This window comes from Struthio camelus, chromosome 2 (genome assembly GCF_040807025.1).
Source record: "Struthio camelus isolate bStrCam1 chromosome 2, bStrCam1.hap1, whole genome shotgun sequence".
Taxonomy (NCBI): Eukaryota; Metazoa; Chordata; class Aves; order Struthioniformes; family Struthionidae; genus Struthio; species Struthio camelus.
Genome location: NC_090943.1, coordinates 132,762,251 through 132,788,716, shown reverse-complemented (window position 1 = coordinate 132,788,716; position 26,466 = coordinate 132,762,251). Strand labels below are relative to the sequence as shown.

At 38.7% G+C, this 26,466-nt stretch overlaps 1 long non-coding RNA gene and 1 other non-coding gene across 4 annotated transcripts; one reads left to right on the top strand and one right to left on the bottom strand.

Annotated features, from left to right (window-relative positions):
* Positions 1 to 254: 254 nt before the first annotated feature.
* LOC104143157 (uncharacterized) lies at positions 255 to 25,363 on the top strand. Of its 3 annotated transcripts, XR_011139199.1 has the most exons (7): positions 255 to 627; positions 2,039 to 2,233; positions 4,748 to 4,904; positions 5,053 to 5,147; positions 15,071 to 15,466; positions 18,009 to 18,252; positions 20,632 to 25,363. It is a non-coding gene; the product is annotated as an uncharacterized lncRNA (long non-coding RNA). The 3 variants fall into 3 exon arrangements; XR_011139200.1 differs by lacking the exon at positions 15,071 to 15,466 and having other exon boundaries at positions 20,635 to 25,363; XR_011139198.1 differs by lacking the exon at positions 15,071 to 15,466.
* Positions 25,364 to 25,787: 424 nt separating this feature from the next.
* TRNAY-GUA (transfer RNA tyrosine (anticodon GUA)) lies at positions 25,788 to 25,876 on the bottom strand. The gene is given in 2 exon segments: positions 25,788 to 25,823; positions 25,840 to 25,876. It is a non-coding gene; the product is annotated as a tRNA-Tyr (tRNA).
* Positions 25,877 to 26,466: the final 590 nt, after the last annotated feature.

Here is a 26,466-nt window from a genome sequence, read left to right as displayed (position 1 = left end):
AACCCCGCGGCGGCCCGGCGCCTCCTCACCGCCCCCACAGCCGCCGGGGGGCCGCGCCGGGCCGGGCCGCGCCGGGCCCCGCGCCTTTGTCCTCGGCCGCCAAAGCCCGGCAGGAGCCGCCGCCGCCGCCGCCGGCAGGCAGACAAGGGCAGGCGGCGAAGCGGGACGCGCTCCCTCAGCGCCCGAGGCGGCGAGTGACGGCCCGGAGCCCGCGGCGCGGCCGCCGCCTCTGCCTCGGCCTCGCTGCCGCCGGCGGGAGCCGCTGTCAGCGCCGCTGCCCGGCGCCGCGCATGGATGCGAGGCCGGGGCGGGCGCCTGGGGGGGTGGGGGGGGCCGCTTTGGGTGCGACACACGCCGCGCTCGCCCCTATTGTCCGGCACGAGGAGGAGGAGGCGCCGCTGCCGCACAGCCCCGCTCCGCCGGGGGGAAGGGGCCGGGCCCTGCGGAGAGGGGGGACACGAGGAGGAGGAGGAGAAGGGGAAGGAGGAGGGAGGGGAAGAGGGGAGGAAGCCTTCGCCGCGCCCGCCCCCAGTCGGAACAGCCCTGAGCGCGCTGGCCCAGGAGGAGGCACAAGCCGGACGGATTCTGCGTGGGTCGCGCGACTGGCGACACGCGAAGCGTCATCACGTAACTACCCGCTTCTCTCTCCCCCCCCCTCCCGCCAACCTCCCTCCCTCCCTGCCGCGCGCGCGGGAGGGCGGCTCGGCGGCGCTGAGCGGGCCCCGTGCGCCGCGGCACCGCGCATGCGCGCGCGCCGTTTCGCGCCTTCGGTGGCGGCGGCGAGGCTGCGGCGGGGTCGGTTGGGCGGGCGGTTTGGGCCGCGCGCGCCGCCCGCCCCGCCCCGCCCCGCCCCCTCTCCGCCGTGAGGGGAGGGGGCGGCCGCGGGCGGCGGGTCCCGTCCCGTCTCGTCCCGTCTCGCCGCCGGCGCGAGCACGTGCTGTGCCCTGCCTGGCGCCGGCGAGGCCGCAGGCGCCGCGCCCCGGACATGGCGGCGCGGTGCGGAGCCGCTGAGCCTCGGGACAGCGGGAAGGGCTCGTGGGGCCTCAGCCCCGTCGCCCCCCCCCCCCCAACCCGGCTCCCGCCAGGCCGTGCCCGCGGCGAGGGGGCTGCGCTGCCGAGGAGCCGAGCGGGGCGTGGGGCAGCGGGACGGATGGCAGCCGCCGCCCTGCCTCCCCTGAGGCAAAAGCAAGAGGTTTGTGCTGCCGGTGCCGCAGCGGGCAGGGCACGGCGGGGACGTGCCGCTTCTCCCCGGGACCGGCCAGGACAGCACGGCCCTGGAAACCTGACTTTCACGGTTGCTCAGAAATCAAATATGAAAAAGCCAGCTTCGAGTAAAATTCATTATAATCGATAAAAAGCAATACATGGAGGAGTTCCTATTTGCATTTGAATCCTTGCAGTTCAGCTTTCAGGGTGTGGAGGTTTGGGGTTTTTTTTTTTTCTTTTTTTTTTTCTGATGTGAAGAGGTGAAATGATGATATTTTTAATGGGTAAAGAATGAGATTCTTGGTGAATCACCCAATGCAGAAATCATACTTTGAGGAAGAACTAGAATAATTCAGGGCGTCCTCTGGTCCAAATCCGCTGTATAGATGTGTACATCAGATTAGATGGGACAGCTGGAACTAAACTTTGCTTCAGTTTTTGGGAAAAATCTTCATTCTCCGTGTCCCTGCAGCTGCTCTTTCTGTCTGTTCATTTCTTTATTTCTCTATTTTAAAAAAATGCTAAATATAGCGTAATAGGTAAGAGAAGACTTCTTTGAGTAATACATGAAGTGCTTGTACCCAGTTAACATCAGATTTTGCAAAATGATTCATATGATATAATTTTGCACAATATTAAGTGCTTGCTTACTCGCAAAAAGGTTTAGATTTCACATGATGATTTATATATAGGCAATGACATGGCTTTCTTTTGGAAAGAGTGGTTGGCTTTGAACTAGTTTTAGAAACAAGTTTTATAGATGTGGACTAATGCTTATTTTACTCTGAGCTACAGAATTAACAGTTGAGCAATCTGTTTTGTTCTTTTGCAGAATTCTCCCATGGTTCATGGTGGATAGCTACAGAACATGTGGACACATGAGAGTGGACAGTGCATCAACTGCCTCATCTTCAAAACTTTAATTTAAGCTGTTTTTCTCCTATTCCTTCAGATAAAAATGTCACAGGCATTCACACCATATAATATTATAATGAAAGCATACAATAATAATAATTCACAATATGTAGTAAGTATATAACATTTTACTGTAAAAAAACAGCCTTTTTTAAATTAAGGTACGTTAGGTTTTATTCCACATTCTTTGACGTTTTATTCAGATTTAGCTGGCTTACATGAACTCACAGTTGCATTTAAATTAATGACAAAACACCACCAGTTTCAGTGGAGTCAGGAGTTCCCCCCAAACACTTTTCAAAATTACTTTTGGTTCTTTCCTACTAATAACATAACACATTAGTTTTCTATACTCAGGTAGCATGCGTTTGCACTCTAGTCAACCTAAAATTCATTTATGAGCAATATGTCATATTTTGTATAAAATTAAAGATACATTTTTTTACTTTCGCTGAATATACCTAGTGTATCTTTTGATCTAACAAGGTCAGACTATCAAATAAAGATTACTGATAATATGTTTCCAGTTCCTATCAGCTCTATATATTTTCCATCTGACTAGTTGAAACTGGTCCTCCAAAGTCATACTTGCGCTCAATCTGAGCCGGTATATCTTTAAAAAGCACAATCAGCATTTTATTTTCCCCTTTCTTGCTAATAATCAAATGACATTTGATATCTAATTTATATATAAACACCTTTAAGGAATTTGAAATACATTCTTATGAAGTAAGCATAGATTTTCCAGACAGTGACTGTTTGCACAAGTGTTCTGTTTTTAGAACATACATTACTATTCTTAATAAATACAAAAGCTTTTAATATTACCTGGGCAATAATTTCCTATACAAATTTATTAATAAGAATCCCAACCTAGGAGGATAGACAAAGACAAAATTATGGCGTTAAGTCACACGTTTTCTGTCTAAATATATTAATTACAAAAAGACTGCACACTGTTCTACGCTTTACATCCTACCTATTCTGCCTACTTACCTTGCCCTACTGCAAGGTAAGAGCTTGTAGCACAGGGAGATTTATTTATTCTCACTATTATACAGGAACACCAAAGTATTAGTCCACAATGCTTTGTTTAAATTAGGTCACTTTCCATGTGAACCATGGAGTCTCCATGGTGCTTTGCTTTTAAAAAGGATGATATGGTGTTACGAAGTGCCACAGTCCATCTGTAAGCCCTATATATTGTGTCTTCTTTATCATGCCAGTCTTTAATATGCATACCAGAATTTATTGAAATGTGGATACTATTAATAAAACTTGCATGATTTTTTTCACATTTATAGTTTATATCTTTTACACATCACTATCATTTTCAGTGCTGCAATGAAGAAATATTGCTGATGACTGGTTCTATCACCAATATAAGCGGGGCCAGTCATTACAAAAACCATGAAATGGAAGATCACAAAATCGTAGTTTCATCGTTACTATGAACAGACGATGAAATCACGCAACTACTTCAGCAAAACATTTTGCTGGACTAACTTCATTGAGCGGATTGTCACTTTTGGGCACAGCCAGCTAACAATGAGGAACTGAACAATTTGAACAGAAGAGGATGCTTTTGACAGGTTCCTATGCAACAGAAAATTAGAGTTCTCAAAGATGTACCATGGCTGAACTTTGAAAATAGCATTTAGAGATGAAAAATACAATTAAATTAACAGAATTAAGTAAACAAAATGTCATGGCCATCAGATATGTATTATAGCCATGGTATGAAGACACAGAATGAGGAAAAACTATTCTAAAGTATTAATTCTGTTGGTTTACCAAAGGTAACAAGAATAAGAACCATAAAGTTACTGTAGCAACACAGATGTAGCCTGAGAACACACATAGTATTTGTACAGATACATGATCAAGATAGGGACAAGAGAGTTCGTAGCTTTTTTGTTTTGTGAGGATCCTCTCCATTTCTTGTGTTCTCAGTAGGTGTAGTGTTGCACACTTTTTTTTTTTTTTTTGCATGTGCCTTTTCTTTGGATAGGTCTTTTTTTTTTTCCACCCAGAGTTATTCTCTGTGTGACAAGATTGCTATATATTTCTATAGGACTTCCACACCTCTGGCAGCCCAGTTGAAGAATTTTGTCCAGCTTCTGAACATTTAGATAATCTAGATATGTTCACTGTTTATCTGTAGATTAATCTTATTGTATTGCACAGCTGGTTTGTGCTTGCGTAACAGATCTGGCACATCTGGGTCAAGTCACACTGAATACACTCATAAAAAATAATAGTACGGCCCAGACGATGTGAGTCTGACTTTACTGGAAGCATCAGACCTGTTGTATATGTTATGCAGTCGACCTGTGCATACAGATTAAATTTAGTGTTTCCTGAATATAACACGTTTTCTGCTAATGCTCAGACTATCCGAGCAAAATGCACTGCAAGGCCTGGTATATCACAGAACTGTGGAACCAGGAGGAAGCAATTTCTGTTCAGGCCCAAACAGAAAGTCTAGCTATATGCAAGTTCACAGGCAATGGTGTTCTGCCTGCTTCTGAGTCATGCCTAACATGTTTTCTTATGCCAGTCAGTCCAGCATATTCTTATGACTATTCAGATGTTCCTGTTTCTTTTCTCCCTTGTTCTTGTCCAGAAGCTCTTCTTTTTATTCTGATATTATGCATCTGCTGGAATTGATTCATAAGAATAGCATGCAACAGCAGCCGGTGGCTTTTTCATCTCAGAATTCTGTAAGACATTTGGATACTGAAAATTCCTCTCCTCATGTGGGATGAGTCAGGCAGATGCAGGTAAGCTGTACAGAAACCACAGAAATTACTACTATGGTAGTGTTAATCAGCTTGCCAGCAATAATGAGAGAATAGATTTTCCCAGTTTTGGAAGTTCTTTTTGCTTTTACCAACCTGACCTATATTTGAATTTTTTTTTTTACCTCAGTAAGGTGCAATATGGAATACCAAAATTTTAAGCAATTTGGAAGAGAAAGAAGGGTCATGGAGAGAAGTTGTGGAGCCAAAGTTGGAAAGCTCAAGGTGAGGGTTGGAAAAATTGCATTTCGAAATTACATTACCTCCGTGCCATATTAAAGTAACTTGTTAACAATTGACTTGTAATTACATTTACAATGCCAAAAACTTGAAGTATCATTTATATGAACACAAGTGTTTCCTGGTCTATTTATTTTGTGAACTGTTATCAATATCTTGCAGTCAGTATCTTAAAAATTAGCTCTTTTTGGTTTCCTCTGAAGGATGAGTTCCTATTCGTTACTGGGACGTTTATGGTTTGATTCCTTGCACAGCCTCACAAAGACAATGTAGTCATAACATTTGCATGTGACCATAGGAAAAGTGAGTCTAACTCTAAAATGCGAGGTGAGAGAGTATCCTCTAGGAAGAGGCACTGTCTTTGCCTACATCTTTCCTGGTTTGGTGCATCCATCTCCTTGAGTCATCTTTCACCAGCTTTATTATGGGTCTATGTCAGGCTTGTTTGAATTTTTGTGACAAAATGACATTCCTGAATCCTGTTAGTTTGCTATCCACTGCACCACCAGATCATTTTCTGCAGAACTTCTCTCTCCTCTATTTATACATTATAATAGTCCTTCTTGAGTGTAATAATTTGCCCTTGCCTTTACTGGACTGCACTGTGATTTCCTCAAACCGTTTATTTTAGTTGGTCAAGGCCATTTTGAATTCTAGTCCTGTCCTTCAATATACTTACAGTCTTTCCTAGGTTTCTATCATCTGCAGATTTAATAAGCCTATTGTCAATTCCAGTCAGATCAGCAGTGAAAGTGCTATTAATGAATAATTCCAAGATCTGGAAGAGACCTCCTGAAGAAAGCTAGTGTATCCTGTGAACTATTGATAACAACTCTGAGAATGTTTTTCAATAATTTTTGTACCTACATGAGAGTAGTTTTATCTATTGTGTGACCTGGCATCATCATTCCTAACTTTAGACACATAGCCTAGAAAGTAATTGTGTTAGGCTACTTTCACAGTCAATAATTAAGAGAAAAACAGCAAGCTATTCAAGTTGTTCTTTGGAGTTGTCTTTCTCTTCACTAAGAAAAAGGAGCATAGGGCAGCCTTTTCCCCAGTTTAGATACTTCAGTTTATTTGCATTAGGTTGGTCAAATGTGCTGGAATTCATGATTTTGTTTATGATAGTGTCATGATAGTGTGAGAAGGGCAATGTCACTGACGATAAACCACGTCACATGTCCATTTCCATTAGCTACAGGTCACTCTGCTAGGGAAGGAAATGAAGTTGGTTTGACTTGCTTTGGCAGACTGTTTGTTTGATTTGCTTCTATTTTTCCAGTATTTCCAATATTATATTGAAAAATATTTAGAATATTTTCAATAGTTTTGATAACCTCAGTTCCACTAACTGAAGTTAGTTAATGGACACATACCAATTCTACAGCAAAAGCAACACACTGAAGCAGAAATTTAAAAAGACTCATCCCAGAGGATTTCAGTTTTTCTTTACTTATAATAGTGAGAATCCGCCTCTGTAGTTACTTTAAGGCTGGAGTTTTACTGACAAGTTATAGCCTCCAGAAACAGGGACTGAGCATGGAATCAGACAAACAAGTCTGTTATGAACACAGCTGCAGATTGTCAGAAGGGTATCTTCTTATAACTCCAATAAAGATATTATTAGGAAGAACAGTTGTGAAAAGGCAGTAATTTTCTATTGTTCTTGTTTCTTAAGTGTATTTCTAGAAAGCTTGCTAGAACGCACACAGTTTAAATGGTCTCAACCATTCGATAATGGTTTTCTCCGTGATTACAATTGTCTGGATTAAAACCCTCATACTACAATAGTGTTAAAAAGACTGAAGGTGTAGGTGTCAACAGAAGCATGGGGGGGAAAGCTGCTCTTTGTGTCATTTTTACATGCATAATAACAGCTGATGTGCAGAGCATTTTCAATATCAGAGTGGGAGGATATGAGAACCCCAGGTGCAGTTTCAGAGGTGCAGCTTGCAAGTTTAGCACTGTTATTAGAAGATGGAAATTCATAGCTTTTTGTGTTGGTAATGGAAGTTTTTGTGGACCTCTGTGAAGAGACATAATTAATGCATTGCACATTAGCCAATCAAAATAGCTCAATCATTTCTCAACATACCATTCAGAGAACAGTATCTATTAGTTTCTGTGAGGAGCAATAGAGCGCTGATCACCCATTTGGTCTATAGAAAATGTAGTTGTTCATTTTGATTTGGTTTCATAATATTTTTATAGGATGTTGTCCCAATACCTTATTAAAAATGTGCATCCTTTCTAGGTTTCTTTGCATGAATGTGTAATCATTATTTTCAGCATGGCCTCAACAAGGATTTTTGGGGGAGCAATTTTAATCTTACTTTTATGTTTTGAAATTGTTATTAAGTGCTATTTCAGATTGCTGATGTCCCATCTGATTCTCTACTGGCCTGTCAGCAGATGGTAAAGATGTCTTGTAACGTTAAAACTCAGAATATCAGCATTTCTAGAAGTGAAATAATCAACTGAAGTTCCAAAATACCAACTTGATTGAAGCAACAGTATATTTTTAATCCTACTGTGATGTGTTGTCAAAAATTAAAGGCAAGCCATTTGCTGTTATTTAAAACTCAAAAATGAGACATTTCTTAGTAACACTAAAATTTTTCAGCCAAAAATGTTCTAATTTATTTTATTTCTGGTTGTATTAAATAAGAGTGCACTCCCTTGTTGCGGAAACTTATTTGTATGAGAATTTAGAAAAGTTGCTTTGTTATATGTGCTGAAATTATGACATAATTTCTAGCAACAAAAAAGTTATATTAACAACACTCTCCTTTTGGTGTATGAAGCAGATTAGAAGTCAGGGTTAAGATAATTTGCAGTATTTGCACATCTAATAATTTGGATGACTACATTCAGGAACCTAACAGTCTTTCTCTTCTTACTTATCTTTCTCTTGCACTTTGATTTTTCTTGCTATTCAATTTCACTTTTATTTAAGTACCATTTTGTGCAATTATTGCCTCACAAAAGGAACTAAGTTGAAATAAATATTAACCAAGATTAGATTTAACAAATATATTCAGAGGATTATATTAGTGGTAAAGATGTATATTAATTAGGGATCAAAATAATTTACCCCTTTATGTTTCATGTAATCATTTTTTATGTCCTTTTAAAGGATGCGGAAATATACTATTTTAGTTTCTCCATTAAATCTGAGCTTGCATCAAATATTAATCAAGTATTTTATCTTTTTATACTTGCTTTCCAGCTAAATGGTGGGAATGTTCTCCTATCAAAACCAACAGAAATGGAAAATAATCCCATTCAGAGCAATTCAGAAGATTAAGTATTTTCAATAGTTCTTGTTTTTCCACTATATAAAGTTGTAGCATTTCCCTGTGAAGGAAAAGATATGTTGTGGTTAGCATTTAGCATGATTTCTCCCTGAAAGTCTGAAAAAATATCTGTCATTCTGTCAGTCTCTCCATTAACTGCATGAACAAATACAATGAGGAGGTGTCATTGCTTTCAAGAGCCCACCTCTGGTTATATTTAGGTTTATTCTTTTCCAGACCTTTTGTTTTTAACAGCAGCAAAAAGGTGGCTGAAATCCCGTCTGATTTACAACTCAGTAAATTTCTGTGTGTTCAATCCAATTAAAACTGGAAGGAATGTTGCCAGTATGTCAACAAAACTGCAACAAAGAGATGGGAGGGTTAGTTTACAGAAATTCCTGAATTCCTTTGTCTTGACCAAATGAAAGAAAATTGTTCGGGTAAGACAAGTGCATACTAAAAGGATTAACTCTGATAAACTGACTTTTATGTTCAGATGAAAGCTAGTCTGACTATTTGGAGAAGTTTTCAATCATTTTTTTTAAAAGCAGCTTTGGATTTAACTAGAGGTGAGTCTTCTGTTTAAAAGCTGAGGGGGTTTTCAGTGCCGTAAAAGACATAGCCTGGGCCTCTTAAACGTGTGGAGTACACTGGAGATGTGGCTGTAAAATACATCTGTGCGAGGCTACATGCTGCTGTGGAAAGGGACCTTTCTGCTCCAGCTCACTCCTCCACTCTGGCTGTTTGCTCTTACCAGTACTGGTGCTCTTCTCTGCAATGAGCTAATAGAGTTTAGGGAGTTTAATAGGCAGAAAATTAACCTTACCAAAAAAAAAAAAAAGGGGGGGTGGGGGACGCAGACAAACAGGATACCTGGTGGGAAGGGAGTGCTGCTTTTAGAGTCAGCCAACAGTTAGACCACATCCTCTGTATCATAAAAACTCAGATACATGCTGTAAATCAGGATTGTGTAAGGGATTTCTCAGATACTATATAATTTAGCAAGTGGCTCATTTTAGAAAATCTGGCTTTAAAATCCCACATAAAGATACTCCGATGAATATTTGTATGACATAAGATGGGCATGGCAGAACGTGCAATGAAAATATGGTTTAATTGGTATTAGTGGTACAAAATATATGCTTAATTTTAAACATGTTCTTACATGCTTTGCTCAGTTGGAATTACGGACAACACCCTTTAGCTATGTGTCAGAATATCAGTTAAGTCTACATAAATCAATAACATGTCAGCATTTTTCTAGGTTAAATTACATGACTGGAAGTTTGTAGGCTACTTTTTCAAGTATAGGCCTAAGAAGCTGAGCAACTTTTATAATATTTAATCTCAGCTTGGTCTCTGAGTGTTTGTTAATACAATTGTTTTCTAAACGACTTCATTCTACATTGTATAAAATCTGAATAAATGTCATAGTTTGCCAATTGTCTAAGATTACCAGAACAGCACGTTTGATAGAATACCTAAAAATAGAGAAAACCATGACATCCAGTCAGGTGTATGCAGGAGGTTTTACTTATACAGTCAATTCATGATTAAATTAAGTAGAAAGACATATTCTGCAATATCTAGTCTAAAAGGACAAAAAGGGTGTGAAGACTGTAAAAAAGATCATAATTTTTTCCTGCAGAGCACAAAGAGTCCAGTTCTAGTTTGCTGAAATACTAGCTATATTTCTCCTGATCTTGAACTGGAGGATCTGTGGGCAAACTGTACATCAATGCATCTGTAGCCAAGATAATCCATTCCCACGTAATAGGAGAACTGACTTTAATTTGTTAGAAATCATAACTAATACTAACACACTGCAAATCAATATTATTTGCACAACAAGGTGTGGGAAAAAACAAGGCATAGTCTGAAGTCATGCTTCTAAACATAACAGCTGCATGAATTCCAAAAATAATTACTTGAAATTGCTTTGTAATTCAGTTCTCAGATGTATTTTTTGTTACTGTCACTTCATCATGTGTATACGCATGACTATCCATTTGCGGACGCATTAGATGGAATCGATCATTTTAAACAATACCCAGAAAGAAATGAACTTTTAAAATCAATTACTCATCATGCAAACTTATTTATAATTGCTATTTATCAAATGTAGGAACAAACATTGTTTTGTAATTAATCTATACCAATAATTTAATTAAAATTGCATGTTACTTATAAACAATATGCAAATAAGAAAAGGAACAACTGGCAAAATCCATTACTGCAAGAGGCTTTTGCCTAGCTCTACTTCTCCAGGCTGGCTATTTTGGGTTAGAATAGACATGTCACAGTGCAAAGTTAGAAAACTAGCTGTTATTCAAAATACAGAGATATTCCAATTTCCACTTAATAGACTTTTACAGCGCTTGATGAGCTAAGGCAGAGTGAACCTTGGCTGGAGACCAGTGGTATGCTAAAGGCAGCAGAGCAGCAGCACATCCTCAGAGACTGCACATGCTTTCTTAAATAGCTGATGTACCTGAGTGCTACAAATACCACAGTTAGGGAATCCTTGTCCAATATTTGTAAATTGAAAAATACTTTGATATAAAAATTAAAAGTTTGCAGAGTTTTTTTTTTTAAAGGAAAGCCAGTAAATAAAGTACCTTGCCTCCCTGAAAGAGAATCATCCTTTCCCAAAAAACACTTTTGAAAAAGTCCTGTAGAATTCAATGCGAGTAAAACCTATAAAGTTCTCCAGTCATGTATAGGATTTTACAGAAAAATTTATAATGAAAAGCTGCAAATGATTGGGTGCTACTTTTCTGTAAATCTCATTTGGCAGTTTTGCCACTAATTTATATGGGATTGGGATCTCACCATCTGAATCAAGAGGGCATTAAAATTACAGCAGCCGTAAAATTCTTTATTAAATGTTGTATGATTCTTCCAGAAAGTCCATAGGACTTTTAAATATAATTAAAGCCTTGCTACTGATTTGCCTAAACTGAGAAATATGAGTTATTTTAATGCCTGTGAACATTTATGCCTAAAGCTTGTTTTCTGATAAAGCATAATTCTTCATTTATTGATATTTTTCATCACTGAACTTTTAATCTGAATTTTGTACTGCAGTCAACAGATAAATCATGAAGTTGAAAAGTACATGATGTCCTTTAACAGGGAATACATACCAGCACTCTATGCTTTTATGGTTATATTTACTTTATTGCAGATAAGTTGTCTGACTTTGAAATAAGCAACTACTAGGCAGCGGCCATCATTCTAATACTGGGTTCTTGCTCTAAAGAACGGACCATGCGCGGTTGTCACAGCTGCCTAACTGAGGTTTGGTCACCCAGCTTGGTCATTCACCAGTGACCATTCTGTAGCTTTGGCAACTTATTGCTCTGACACTACCTCTTTGTTTCTCAATCATAATCAAATTAAACCAGACAACTGCAAAATAATCAATAGGTTAAATTCATTAGCTTTTCTCTATATGGAATAAAGAGGAAAATGAAGCTCTCCTTTGGTCTTAATTAGTTCTTATAAAATTTGGCAGTGAAACAAAGACACTTATACACTCCTTTATTTTTATAAGAGACTTGCCCAAAAGAAAAACCTCAGACATGTAATTTCCTTTTTTTCTGCTTAATGCTCTCACTCAGAGGCTAATCCAGCACCCTCCCTCTAAGGGTAGAGAAAAGGTGGTTTGGCAATGAACTGCGGGATGTCTCTTTTGTGCAGATCAGGGCATGTTCTGGAGAGCCTACACAAGCTGTTTCCACAGCGATAGGCCACGTTCTGTATTTACAGACTCCTGCGCGGATAATTCATCTGCAGAAGAAGCCTTAGACTAGAGCTGTGGTTCCACAATCATTACCACTGGATCTATGCCATGCCACATCACCCAGCAGTACAAATTTGATCTGGATCAGGTGTGGGCACATGATTACATTTTTGTCAAATTAGCAGAGCGCATCATAAGAATTTAACGCTGCCTGTTTGCTTTTATGCTGGCTGCAGAAGAACGCGAACGCGGCGTGCATGAACCACAAAAGGTTAGAGCTGTGTAGGTAAACAATGCCTGTTCGAGCAGTCATCCTGCCAGTGCAAAGTTAACCTGTCAAAGTTTTGTTTGAACAAATTGAATTGGCAAAGTGTATTTCAACGGCAACAGCACTTTGTGTCACGCACTCAGGCATTACAGATCTGGCAGTAGCAGTGTCAAAAATATTTACTATACTGTCAAACACTGGCTGATGCTATAGCAACGGAGTAGTCTGAAGGAGTATTAATTCTCATAATTGCTGCTGTTTTCCATAGAATTTACCTGTGCTTCACACAGGTATGGTATTTTGGCCTGCATATAGTTTTTAAGGTGCGGTTTTGTGGTGAGTTGAAGGCAATGTAAGACTTTACCTCTGCTGAAAAGGTGTGATGTCACCACTTCCATTGCATCAGCTAATAATGATGCCAGGCTTGGAGTGAGTTAGATTAGCAAGCTGATTTAACTGAAAAGTAACAGAAGTAAAAAGAAGGATGAACGTTTGGACTATTCCTTTGTTGGCAGCCCTTAGATTGACTTAAGCCAACTGTAAGCCTGCAGGTTCAGCCTTTAAGTTTCAGTTTTGAGTATTTTTCAGCTGAAAGGTCTTGTCATAATAAGGGGGGGGAAAGAACAGTTGTAAAAAAATGGTTAGCAATAAAAACAATAATTTACTGAAATGTTAGTCTTTGCTGAATTATTGGGAAATATTTCCAGCAGCTTTTTCTACACCTAATATCTAGAGAATAGTAACATCCATGTTTAGGTTTTTGATTATTTACTTTATTGGTGAAATATTTGTGGTAATTAAATGAACTTTTACGAAATCTTTACTTTCTCCTAACAAGTGACATGCACTGAAAAAAAAAAAAAGAGACTGTTGTCTTCTTGTTCCTTAGTCTGTAATCTCTCTACTCCTAGAACAGCATTTTGCTTTAATTCTTTGATTTTAACTCAACCACTGGGACAGATATTCCCTTCTATCTCTAGCTAGCTTGATTCTAAGACAGTTACGCATCAGCACTCTCAGAAAAGATTACCTTTCTCACCAATCATTTCTGTGACAGGGTAATAAATCCCATATATAGATTAATGAAGCTTTAAAGAGAAATGGCAACAGTCTGCCGTCTCCCCTGCTGCTTCCCCTCCCTTCTGGTAACTATTTAAGCAAGGGGCCAGACTGTGGGAACTGTGGAGAGAATAGCTGGAGGTAGGTGTCAAGGTAGAATTCAGAATTATGTTGGGGATTTCAGGAAAGAACTTGCTTAGACAAAGACCACAAAAGGTGTCAAAGGGTGGTTATCTGGACTGTCTGAAGGAGAAACAAATGGAGAGAGCTGTCTCAGTGCTAAGAAAGGTTGTACTTTGTAGACTAGAACTGAAAGTAGCTGTTGATTCCTGAAGTGTAGGTTCCGGGATGATGTGGTATTGCAATTTCCTTATCTGTTTCTGGTAAAATGAGCTCGAAAATAGTTCAAAGTACTTATTTATCCTGCTCAAGATAATCTTCCTGATTCTTCACTGTAGCTGATCAGACTGTGCTAAAATGAATAACCGCGCTAACAAAACTGTTGGATTGTTAACTTAAGTAGGGGTAGAATAACTCCTTCAAGTACTTCATCTGTTTGCAAAATAAATTATCAAGACACTGTCAAAATAAGGGATAGAAGACTCTCTGGAAAAACTTATATTTGAAGTCCTAGTTAGCTCACCTGAAAGTTACATAAACTAGGAACTTAACATCCTTTACTTTTCAGAAAGAAATTCACCTTAAAGCCAGACAGATTATTCTGATTTACTCCTTAGTTATTTGTGTTTTCCTAAGGAATAAACAAATGTTGGTTACAGCTACTTTCATGTTCCACTTTAGAGCGGAGAGACAGAACTTACTCTTAAACTGCAGATCAAAATAAAATTCCCAGTGCTCCACTGGATATCATGTTGAAAAAGTTAAGTATATTATTACTACTTAAAACTTCCTCTTTAAGCCTCTAATTTAATTTCTAGGAAAAAAATGTTTATACATATGTCACCTGGGCAGTTCACCGAGACTTTGAACTGGATATACTTGAATGATCTAGGAAGACTCAGTTCTGGATTACCTCTTTGTGTCAAACTGACCGGAGAAAGGCATGAACAATTTGGATATTTATGCAAGAGACTGTTCTTTTGAGGTTCATACTTCTTGAGTTTGCTACTTATTTTTATAATGTAGTTGTTGAAAGGTATTAAAAACCCAACATACATTTACATTGAGATATTCTATGTGAATAGTAACAGAAGGTCACAATATGTTCAGAGAATTCAAATATATGAATGTTCTCTTATGAATACTTACTGCTTGTATAGATGGAGTTGCAGATGGGTTACCAGATGGAATACCTTCCTTCCAATGTAGCTGTATGTATTTAAAAATGGATGCAATGCAATCATATTATTTAAATTAATTCTGTTATTACTTTTGAGACCATAATGGCAGTGACTGTTCTGTTACAGAGAGAAACGCGGTAACAAGAATGTAATTTCTTGCCATAGAATTGTTGGGCTTGTATAAAGTCTAAGAAGGTTCCTGAGAAAGATGCTTAAAACAATTGTCTCCATTTTAGGTGATTATTTGAATATCTAATGGGTAGCATGCAGTACAATTCAGAGAGAGCACTGGACGTTTATCAACTGCTGAAGCAGAGCTGGCTGAAAAGAAGAGTCAACAAAAACAAAAAAAATTTCAGACATAGCTGCAACAGTGTATTCGTTCATTCTTCAGAACTACTCTCTCCTTGTTAGCAAAAATCAATCCCTGTGCCTGAACCAGAGGCCCGGTAAATCTTGGCAGAAGCATCCTTTTCTACTTGCTCACTCTTTTGCCCTTTAATTAGCTTGCTCAATTGGTTGTTACTAATGTTGACATCACCACAACACTGCATTCAATACAGAACAAAGACGGATCCCGCCCCAAAAGAAGAAAGTGGTACACAGTACCACGCTATGCTACGTCTCTCAGTGTATGTATTCTCTCATCCCATCAACCTGTCATACTTTACTCATATCTTTATGCTTTATTTGTTTTGGGTTATTTTTGGCCATGTGCCATTCATGCACCTGTGAAAACTAACCAACCAGCAAGAGCTGTTGTTCCGTTCTCCTCATCTTCCTTCTTTCTCATCTCACTTCTAGACAGTCACCCACATCAATTTCAATATCTCTGCTTGTGTTCTTACCACCTTTTTGGCAGAACAAAATTAGCGTTAATACTAGTCACTTTAGGAAAGTATTGGAGTAAGGAAGAGTTTGGAAGCCTATATCAGGGCTGGACATTAAGCAAGTGAGAGTATTCTATAAATTAGGGAACAGTGACATAAACAGGGCATAGGAAGCAGTTTTTAAAGCAGCCTGAGATGCTTTACAAACACATGGCAGCAAGATAATTATTTCACTGCCCAGATTTCTCTTAGTAAAATCAGGGATTTTCTTCCCCTATCACTATTGGAGAGAAAGTGGCAGAAACTGTAGGTTCTTCAGGAAGGTCAGGAGTGCTCTGTCTAACTATATCTCTTAGATGCTTTGACGATGTCAATATTAACAACAAACTAACAAAAAAGTTCAGCTTTTAAAAATTTTCTTTCCTTGCCTTGAGAGCTAAAAATTCAGACTACTGTTGAGCAATGATGCCAGCCTTTTCGTGCATGTGTGCGTAGTACTGTAAGTTTTCGAGCTCCAGGCTCTTAGTCCCTGAATTTGCTATGAGCCAGGAAAAAGGGGGGAGCAGTGGGAGGACGGACCAGCCTGACTTGGAGTTCTTAAGCCCCTAGTTCTGGCTTTGTGCTGCCCTGGGCTTCTGCAGGAGCCCTGGACCTCCTGCTAAGCCTAGGCCCCATTTCAAATATTTTGTAGGCTGATATGCAACTTTGCATTTCCAGACATGTTCTGATTTGTCTGTTTTGAAATGCATGCAACATATAAATTAAATGTAAAGTGCAAGTAACACTTATTTAGATATAAGATCCTTTGGGATTAGGACTGTTTTGTACTTTTGCACTGCCTGGTGCAGTGGGATCATGGTGTACTATTAAGTGTTACAGTGCCCAAAATAAAAATTAACAAGAAGAGTGAATAGGTAGTAGATAGTTGTATTGTTCTAAATAATACTGCTGATCTTGAGCATTATGACAACCATTAAATGTCGAATATTTCAAAGATTCATTAAAATGTGCTTAGGATATAGAATCCCAAAAGGAAAAAAAAATAGGTTTGAAGAGGCTATATTCATTTTCTCCAAACAGGAGTGTTTGCAAGAAAAATAATGTAGGGTACAAAGCAATGATAACTCAAAACACCAGAGGGTGCTGTATTCACACTGAATAGTAGGTCTAAGACTAAAAGATTGCAGAATAATGATGTTTTTCTTGATAATGGGATGTACTTAAATACTGGGGATTTGGGTAACCCAGTACTTTTGGGTAACAAAGTGATTTTATTTTCTTCCTTTTAGTGTTTTATTCCTTAATTTATTCTTACCATTAAAAATGTACATTTTATTTTATTTTGCAAGAAAGGAGCCGTGATTTCAAAGCTTGATATCAAGCAAGCTGGTTGAATAACCTGGTTTATTGTATTTACACGATATAATAGAATTAGTTGCACCTGCTCTGTTTTTAACGTATTGGAAAATATATTTTGGCTGTGCTACTTCTCATTACTATGAAAAATACATTTCAGGTTGAAATGTTCCTTATTTTGTCACCTTTTGTCAAAGGTGAATTTTGAGTGATAGTTTGCAATTAAAGAATGCAGCTAAGAACAAGAGAAATGCTGAAATCACATGCTTCCCACTAACAAACGCACACTCAACAATGTTTTTAGATCATCAGTCACACTGTTGCTTTCTCTTTCACAAATAAAACTTTCATATGGTCATAATTAATTGTACTTCGTTTTGCAAAAATGTATTGGTTTATAGTTCCAGTGTTGCAGTTGAGTCTAAGCACAAGCTCCTATAAGTCTTGCCTAAACAGACTTTTGTGGGTTATAGGGCTCCATGAATGCATTTGCAAGACTTAAGTCTATATAAAACATACAATTGGAATCAGGTGGTCAAGGAAATTAACTTTTTTAGATTCAAGGATGCCCTCTGAAGCCTGTGACATTTACAATCTTCTCCATTCCAAAGGAAATCAATGGCTCTCCAGATTTTTAATAGAATAAATTAGAGGAGATGCTCCATCAGAACAAAAGAAGCCACCCTATATCCTCTGCTTTGATATATAATTTTAGAAGAGATTCCTAAAGGATCCTCTTCAGCTAACCTTGTTCTGGAAGAGAATATATAGTAAAACTAACTGAAAGCTGGCCTTAGAGAAATGAACTTTAGAGCAAGACCATAGTATATAAATTATAAATAAATTTAATGCCTCTACATGCAGAAAGCTGCACAAACAACACAGCAGAACAACTAACTAAATACATGGGTGAGAAATATTTTTGGTGTCAATAATGCTCAGGTATATCATCCTTTAGGTTCATGAATATTTTATTCATTCTTTGTAGGTCTCCCTAAGAGATAACCAATTGGATCTGGGGCAAACAAACAAAAAGAGTAATCAAACTCCACTGACCTGTTTAACCCTGAATGTGAAGGATGAAATGCAGCAACCGTTTTCTGTGGAACAGGGCTTCTGATGGCACTTGCTTTTTTCCTTTTGGACTATGTTGACTTAAAAACGATCAAGATATTGAATTGATAATGTGAATTTGCACCCACCCGACTGTGTTCCATCACTTTTTGTAGCAGGTATGTCATTTGAATCATTTTGCCTCATTTTTCAGCATAAAGTCAGATGAATTATGGGTATGGTAAAATAAAAGGCATATTATTATGACCTCTAGATAAGCTAGTTAATCCTGGATAGTATAAACTTTGTGCAAAAAAATTTGATGTTCACAGGGGTCCCACCCTCATAGTATTTTCTAGAAAAGTGTCATCTCATCATTCTTTTAGTATTTTATATGACTGCTTCGAATAAATAAGAAATAACTCCTACTAGGTACACCTTCAAGATGATTAATCACTAAGGGACTGAATAGGCTAGTGAGTTTTCAGTTCCATAGCTGACTGGGTTACTAAAGCTATTTCATAAGGAAGTATAAATTATGACTTTTCTTCTTCAGAATAAAATTCATAAGTTTAATTTTGTTTTGTACTTCAGTGTTGCCATGTAGCTTATCAGCATTACATAACGGAATTTTTCAATAATGCTCTATATCTGTGACTTCACATGGTTGCCTAGCATTATCTTGCATATTAACAGGCTTGATCTGCCCTGAGTGATCCCAGTTTGATCAGGATAAAGCCCAGGATTAAGATCATGTTAAACATGTGATGGACTTATCATTACTAACAAGTAGCACTGTAGCTACTGCAGATGGTAAAGTAATATCCATAAGCTCGAATATAATTTCATTCTTAATTGGTAATTTAAAAACAAAGGTTTGATTCCTTTAATTAATGATTTGTGTATTACATCTGTTAGTAGGATTGGTTCTATTAGGAGATCAGAAGACCCTAAATTATGTGTCTATTTATTAGAAAAAGAAAACATGAAAGTGAATATAAGTAAACTTAGGTCTCTTTGTAAATCAAATACTATGTGCCAGAGTTACTCAGTTTATTATATATTTGTGTGTACTTACATGGTATTTGGGGAAAACTAAAGAGCTTTAAGATATTGCACTGCTGATTCTGAACCAAAATGTGGCCTAGTAAATAATACATAAGTAGGGGCAAGATAGTGTTTCTGGCTCAGCAATGAGAAGGGTGAAATAGCAGAGCGGGTAGTCTTACCTAACTATTTGCTTCTCAGAAGTTTTTCTTAAGACCAGGGTTACTGATCACTTTCAGGCTTTTCTATGGTCACTTGTCAACATTTAGAGAAAGGTGCAACACATAATGAAATGAAGAGGTTGTAAGCGAGAGTCTGGTTGTGGCAATTTTGCCATCAAAGAGCTGCAGCTTTCTCTTGTGAAATACTCCAAGTATAGGTATCTGTACCTGGTGTTTTAAATTATGTATATGAGGTTTTTTTCATGTCATTGCATAGCATTATCTAGATTTGGCTTAAAAATATTTGGTTCCTCTGAAGGATTGAACTGTAAAGAGGTGTAGAGCCATTCAGTGGAGAATTACTTGTCTGTCTATTTTACATGTAACATACATGAAAGAATGAATGAAAGATGTGCAATGGACTAAATCTATCAGCCTATGCTTAACTTTTATTTGTGATACACAATAAGGACACCATGGTAAATTTATTATCAACTCGTTGTGAATTCTGCCCAGATTCCTGTGCTGTAAATCACACCAAAAATAAGATAGGATCTTGATTAATTTCAGTATTTCGTATGCATAAGGTTACAATAAAAGGTTATTTCTATAATACTGAGGTCAGTTCTTGATGTCTAGTCTAGCTGCCTAGGTATAGGTTCATTCCACCTATCCATAGGCACATGAATTGGGAATGCAGTTATCCTGTGCTCCCCGTAGAGCTTATCAGAGGGAAGTGTTTGGTAAATTGTCCTCTGAGTATGTATCTCTGTCTGTTGCCAATATAGTGAGCCTAGCATGACTAAGTTTCATACTTAATCACTGAAATTAGGTACCTAAGATTGGTTAGGTTGAATCTGAGTCCTTGTGCTGCTGAGAAAACAAAAATTCACCAATATATGGCATTAAAAAGGCCGTACTGAGAGGTACAAAGCTCTTATACCACTGCAAAAAGCCAGTAGCTTTAATGAAAAGAATTATTCTTCTAAGACTTGGAAAAGATAGAAGTAAACAAACATAAATAAAACTATGTGGAAGTGCTATATGCAGGTATTAATGCTTACGAAAATGTGGCCGCTCATTTCAATGGGAACAACATCAAGCCTTTAATAAGAAAAGTCATATCTAACACAGGAGGAGCTGTTCTTTGCGTTTTGTTTTAATGTTTACAGATATCTTGAGGAATGGAGGGCAGTTTAGAGGAGACTTTATTTTAGTTTTACTTTCATGTAAATTGCTTAAGCAGTTTACATGTTTGCCACTTGATTAAATTCTATTAAAGTGAACATTAAAAAATACTATCCATATGTACTTACAGTCCCTGCTATTTTAAATTCTGTTCTACATTAGCAGCTTTGGTAATGCACTGCTAACATGGCTGAACAAAGGCAACGTGCTTTGTCAACATCAGGGGAAGCATTATATGAAATCCTGGCTCTAGAAAAGGGAGCAACACATGATGAGATTAAGAAGTCCTACAGGTATGTAAGATGTGCTTTGCAACATGTCTAAAATATAGGCAACATTTTTTTTGTCTTATTGTGATAGAGACACTGCTGTGCAAAGGTACTGTGTGAATTGTCCACAAAGCTTGTCCAGTACATTCTGCTTGTCCAGCAGCCATTCTGAATGGTTTAAATAAGGAGTAACTCTCCGTGGAAGTTACAATGATATAACACTGAATGTAAAGCAAAACAAAATCAGGCCCCCCAGACATCAGGAACTTACTGATGTCTCTGTTTTTAAAATCTAACCTGAAATGATTTTGGCCTGTTTAAATAGTATGGAACTATGTGGAATGGAATACGGGAATATTGGAGTATGGCATATGGGAGCTGCTGATGTTTGTCACCTCTGCAAACCTGATCTCAGGATGTAATCGGTGGTTAGGTTGCCCTCTAGAGCTTTTTCTGAAAATGTCCAATGGGTAAAATAATGTCCAATGGGTAAATGCCATCTTCACTGATTGTGTTTAAAGATGCAGCATATTATTATTTGCTTACTCTGGGCAGAAGAGTCTTGTTTTGTGTTTTATCTTGAACTGAAATTATTTGGGCTCCTGACAGTTCTGTAGTCTATAGTTGTGCTGGTAGAAAAAAGTGAGTAATGTTTAGACTGTCCGAGATGTTTGCCATCACCCTCTAAAGGATTGCAGCTCCCTGAGGACTACTGGGTGAGACATTCCTTCTCTAAGCTATTTAATTGTAGATGAGTTAGTTTACGCTTTTAAAATAGTAGAATATTTTCTGACTTTACTCATTTTTATGCTGAGAGAAGGAAGAGTGCATTTGTGCTTATAAACCTGTAGACGTGAGAGAACCATAGTCTCCAGTAGAGGAGTGGTGCAAGCATAGGCGAATGGAGAAAAAGAGGTCTATCTAAATTTTTACTAAAAGTACATATTAATAAGATGCTAGTAAATATTGTTAAACATTTATCATTTAACTGTGAAACCATGTAAATATCACTGCTCTGTTTAATGATAAAACTAGATTTTACCTAGCACAAACCTTTTCATGGTTCAGAATACAAGATAACTGAGGGCTGCTTAGTTGAAAATACAGTATGTATATTACCAGACAGAGTTTATGGAAAAGTCATTAGCTGAAAAAGTTTCAGAATTGTTAATTGCTTTTTTAACAAATTCATCAATAAATATTAAAGAAATTCCCATATTTTGTTAGTCAGAACTAGAAATGTCACCTGAGTTTATGTCACAATGGAACCATGATTTGAGGACAAATTTCTCAATACCTTAAACTGTTGCTCTTGGCTCAGCTACATTCAAAGCAAGAAAATGTAGCAATTATCCTTGCCTTCGTCCTGCATAACATGGAAACATCAATTCAATATTTTTAAAACTATCATCTATATTCCTTTAGAACTACAAGTTTCTCTCCACCAACAAAGTGATATTATTGCAAAGCTAGGATATGGTTTTATGTAATGAAGTTACAGTTATCTTCAAAAATAATTTTTTTAACTTGTTTATATTCAGCATCGCCTACCTTCTGCTTCTGCTCTTCATTTCTTCTTTTTGCTATCTTTACTTTTTTTCTCTTTCTCTCCCTTGTTCTTGTATTCATACGTCTTTCTGAATTTTCTCCTTTTTATACTCAGCTTCTGCCTTTGTAGGATTCGCTGTTCTTCCATCATTTGAAATGCTAAAATTTTCAGCAGTTGAATAGTTATTGTTGATACTAAAATGTCATCACTGAGTTGAGATTGAAGTTGTCAACCCACATAAATCAGTAGAGAGTAGAGAAGCTTGCATGTCCGAGTTGTTTGAAACTGCAAAATCAGAAATTAGCTACACTTGAAAATGTTGCTTCTTTAACTAAGCCAACATACTTAAAGCATCAACTCCCCAAGGTTGTATTGTAAGTGCTTACCACAGAGTAGCTTTGTCTAATTCAGTGAAGCAATACAAACTATACTGACACTAAATATCTAATACCAATATAACTTAGATATTCACTATTACAGTTTCTTTTTGCACTGTGAGACTGAAAAGAGTGAGAGAGGATGTTTTGTGAATCCATTGATTTAATTGCAGAAGCAACCTGTGACTTAGTCTAATGCTTACCATGCTTACAAATTAGGCCAAGAATACTGCATGCAGTTCTTATGTTAACATTTTTTCTGAAGTATATTGAAAATTGAAGTGTATGTAGAAAAGTGCTACAATAATGATTCAAGGACTAGAGCAGGAGACATAAGTTCATCAGTTTATCTTACAAAAAAAATTGAGTGATGATTTGATTACAATGTATAATAGGAAGGGAAAAGGGGGAAATAGGAAAAGGAAGAAATAGAAAGGGAAAAAATGCTAAGTGTGAAAGGGTTATTTGGTTTATGAAAGAAGGCATAAACAAAAACAGTTGCTGGAGTCTAAAACAAATTCAATCTGAAAGTGAAGTGTCTACTTCTAACAGTGCATGTAACCAACTTTTGGAACAAAATGGCAAAGGAAATGGTAGGTTCTCTATTGGGATATAAGGGGGGACTTGAAGGTAAGTTTCACTCTAACACAATTTATCAAAACGGTGAAATGTGTTTTATTATTCAACAAGACTAAAAGTCAAATAGAAGATTTTATGGTTTTTTTGCTGTTATATCTGTTCTATTAAAAAGAGAAAGAGCTTTAAATGTCATGAGTGAAACTGATGTTCTTAACATCAAAATATGTCAGATGTACTTGTAGGTTTAATGAATATAGTGAAACTTTTGTTACAGCATCACTGGGGATGTTCTTGGTTCCACAGTATTACCAGTCAAACTCTAACATGGCTTGCTTTTCCTATCAAATAAGATAAGATATTTGAATCGAAAAAGAGGTTATAAAATAGACTGGCTTGCATGATTGTTCAGCTTGAATTTTGCTGGGATTCTATTCCCTGTGCACTGGACCAAATTGTGTCTGTGTCTGTTCTTAAAAGGCATATATTCAATGGATGTGAGAATAGTAGGGAATGGCCAAACTCTTCACATGATGAAAGCAAAACTATCAACATTTAATGGTTCTGTTGTCTTGCATAACTACACAACTTGAGGATAAACTTACTACAGTATTGAATTCACTGATGACTTCCACTTTCCATGTCCCTGTAGTACAGCCTGGCTGCAGAAGCCATATTGTATATCAAACCTCATGTTTTCTTGTTGCTTTTACATTTATATTTCTGGAAAGGAAGGCTTCTTTAATCCCCAAAGGAGAGAGTTGTCATGGAAGAATGTAGAATGAAATGAACTTTATTTAATGCTGAACATGAATACGTATGATTTACACAGCAATCTATGATAAAACTGACAGTGGCGCTTTATCCATCTTTATTAGTAATTATAGGAAAAAAAAGACTGCTTCTGAATAAAGTGGAAATGTCAGAGGGATTCACTTTTAATGGAGTAGCTGTAAATATTTGCAAGATAAAATGATGAGTCAGTCTCTTAGATTTGCTTTAATTATCTTTTAATTTATGCTAATCCAAAAATCTGCTGCTGAACTGGTATTCTTCAGTGCAAGGTATAAAACCAGCCATACCTGATTCTGAGTTTCCTGCCATTATTAATTAAGTCAGTATTAATCATACTACCACAGCCCTGGACAAAATTTACTTGTTAATAAACATGACAGAGGTACCTCTCTGTGTTTTTATTTGGAGTTTGGCACAGTATAATTTATCAAAGAGATAAAGTTAACAGATTTCTAATCAGCAGAATTGCAAAGGATGTCTGTTTATCTTCAATATCTTACAAAAAATACTTTTTAATACAAAATTCTGGCATAACAACTTAAACTGTACATTGACTTCTGCTTTGCTGTCTCACTATGAAGTGATGTGGAAAGGGATAACTTATTTCCTATGGTTTCTTCTAAAGTTTGAAAAGACCCAATTTGATACATTCTATTTGTAAGTAGGTTAAGTACCCCACAAATATAGCCTCAACCAGTATAGACACCAGTTTAGAGAAGGAGCGCATTAGTGAAGTGCAATTAGCCCAGAGACAGAAACATCGATTTTCACTGGTAATTTGAATCCAATACTTCAGCACTTTCTGTAGATGCAATGAATTCCATAGTAAAGAAAAATATCTCTGCATTTCCAGAGGAGAAATCCAAAAGTGCTACACCTTTAAAATGATCTTCCTGTCTCACAAGGCTGAATTACTGAGAAAGCACATTCCCTAACACTATACAACTCATAACTAAGGGTCTTCTACACAGTATTAAAAAGTGGAAGGTAAGCTTGCCCTATATGACAAGCCTAGGGATACTGACTGAGATTAGCAAATTTAAAAATCAAATCATAAAACCAAAACACTGCACACTTAACCATACTGAAAACAGTGAGGACTTCAGAGATGTGTTACACTCTGCCTAGGGGCAAACTTAAAGCTTAAAAACACTGAAAATGATGGCCAAAAAAAAAAGATGACAACATAATTTCTACTGTTTGAGAAAATTGAGAAAATACTAAAAGCTATTCAAAAAAAATGCATTATAGTATTTCAAAAATATGTACTTTATTCAATGAAGAGGGAGTGCGACAGAAATCAAAAAACAGAGCAGGCCCCACAGGCATAGCAGCACCGTAGAAAGTGGAGGAAGACCTTCAGATATAACGGAGTACTAGACAATTAGCGGAGGCACCGGACCATGTCACAGAATACCCTTAAAACCAAATAAACTTATTTTATTAAAAAATAAATAATTCAGAAGGAAAAGTTCTGAAAAACGCATGAGAGCCGTGATTCTACCTGGCTGTATAAGGTGGTGATCTGGACGCAGGAGCTCGGACCCGCAACACCGCCGCGGACCTGCCTGGCAATGCCTGGAAGGTGGCGGAGCCTGGTAGGCTCTCCACACCGTGCGCCGCCAACGCCCCGCGAGCCCTGACGTGCTGCCAGCACTCCCCCGCCTGAGTTCACCAGTGCCTCTTCAGAGGGCACCTGCACACCTAAAAGGCAAGGGTGCAGCAGGGGCTGCCCAAGAGCCAAAAGGACACTCCTTCGAGCCGGAGTTGAACCAGCGACCTAAGGATGGCCGTGCAAGGGAGCCTACAGTCCTCCGCTCTACCAGCTGAGCTATCGAAGGAACAGCAGGGCTCTGGCCCAGCCCTGCCCCGATGGCACAGTCACCCGATAATTCGCCTCGCACCAGCCCTCAGCACCTCTCTAGTCCAACCTCCTGCTCCAAGCAGCCTCAGCTCGGAGATCACCCCACGTTGCTCAAGCTTTTCTCCCGGCGCCTCTTCCAAACCTCCAGCCTGCAAAGCCTCTCCTCCTGCCGGCCTGTCCTCGTGGGGAAAAGAGGCTCCCCGGATCCCGTTGCAACCCCCTTGCGTTTCCCTTTTCCTCGGCTGCCTCTTTCCCTCCAGCCGGGCGCCACCGCAAAGGCCTGCCTCTGTCTTCTCAGTAAGGGCCCCTACTGCCAGGCAGCTGCTTAGGTCCCCGCGGAGCCCTCCCTTCTCCAGGCTCGACAGGCCCCGTGCCCGCAGCCGCCTCTCCCTGATCTAGGCCTCCACCATCGTGGTGTCCGTCTGCGGCACTCGCCCCACTTCACCGATACCTTTCCTGTGCTGGGGGCCCCCAAAGCCGGACGCAGGGTGGTAGCTGCCCTCCTGGAAGTGCCGAGCCAAGGGGGCCAACGATCTCGTCCCTCGATGCACTGGCGGCGCTGCTCTC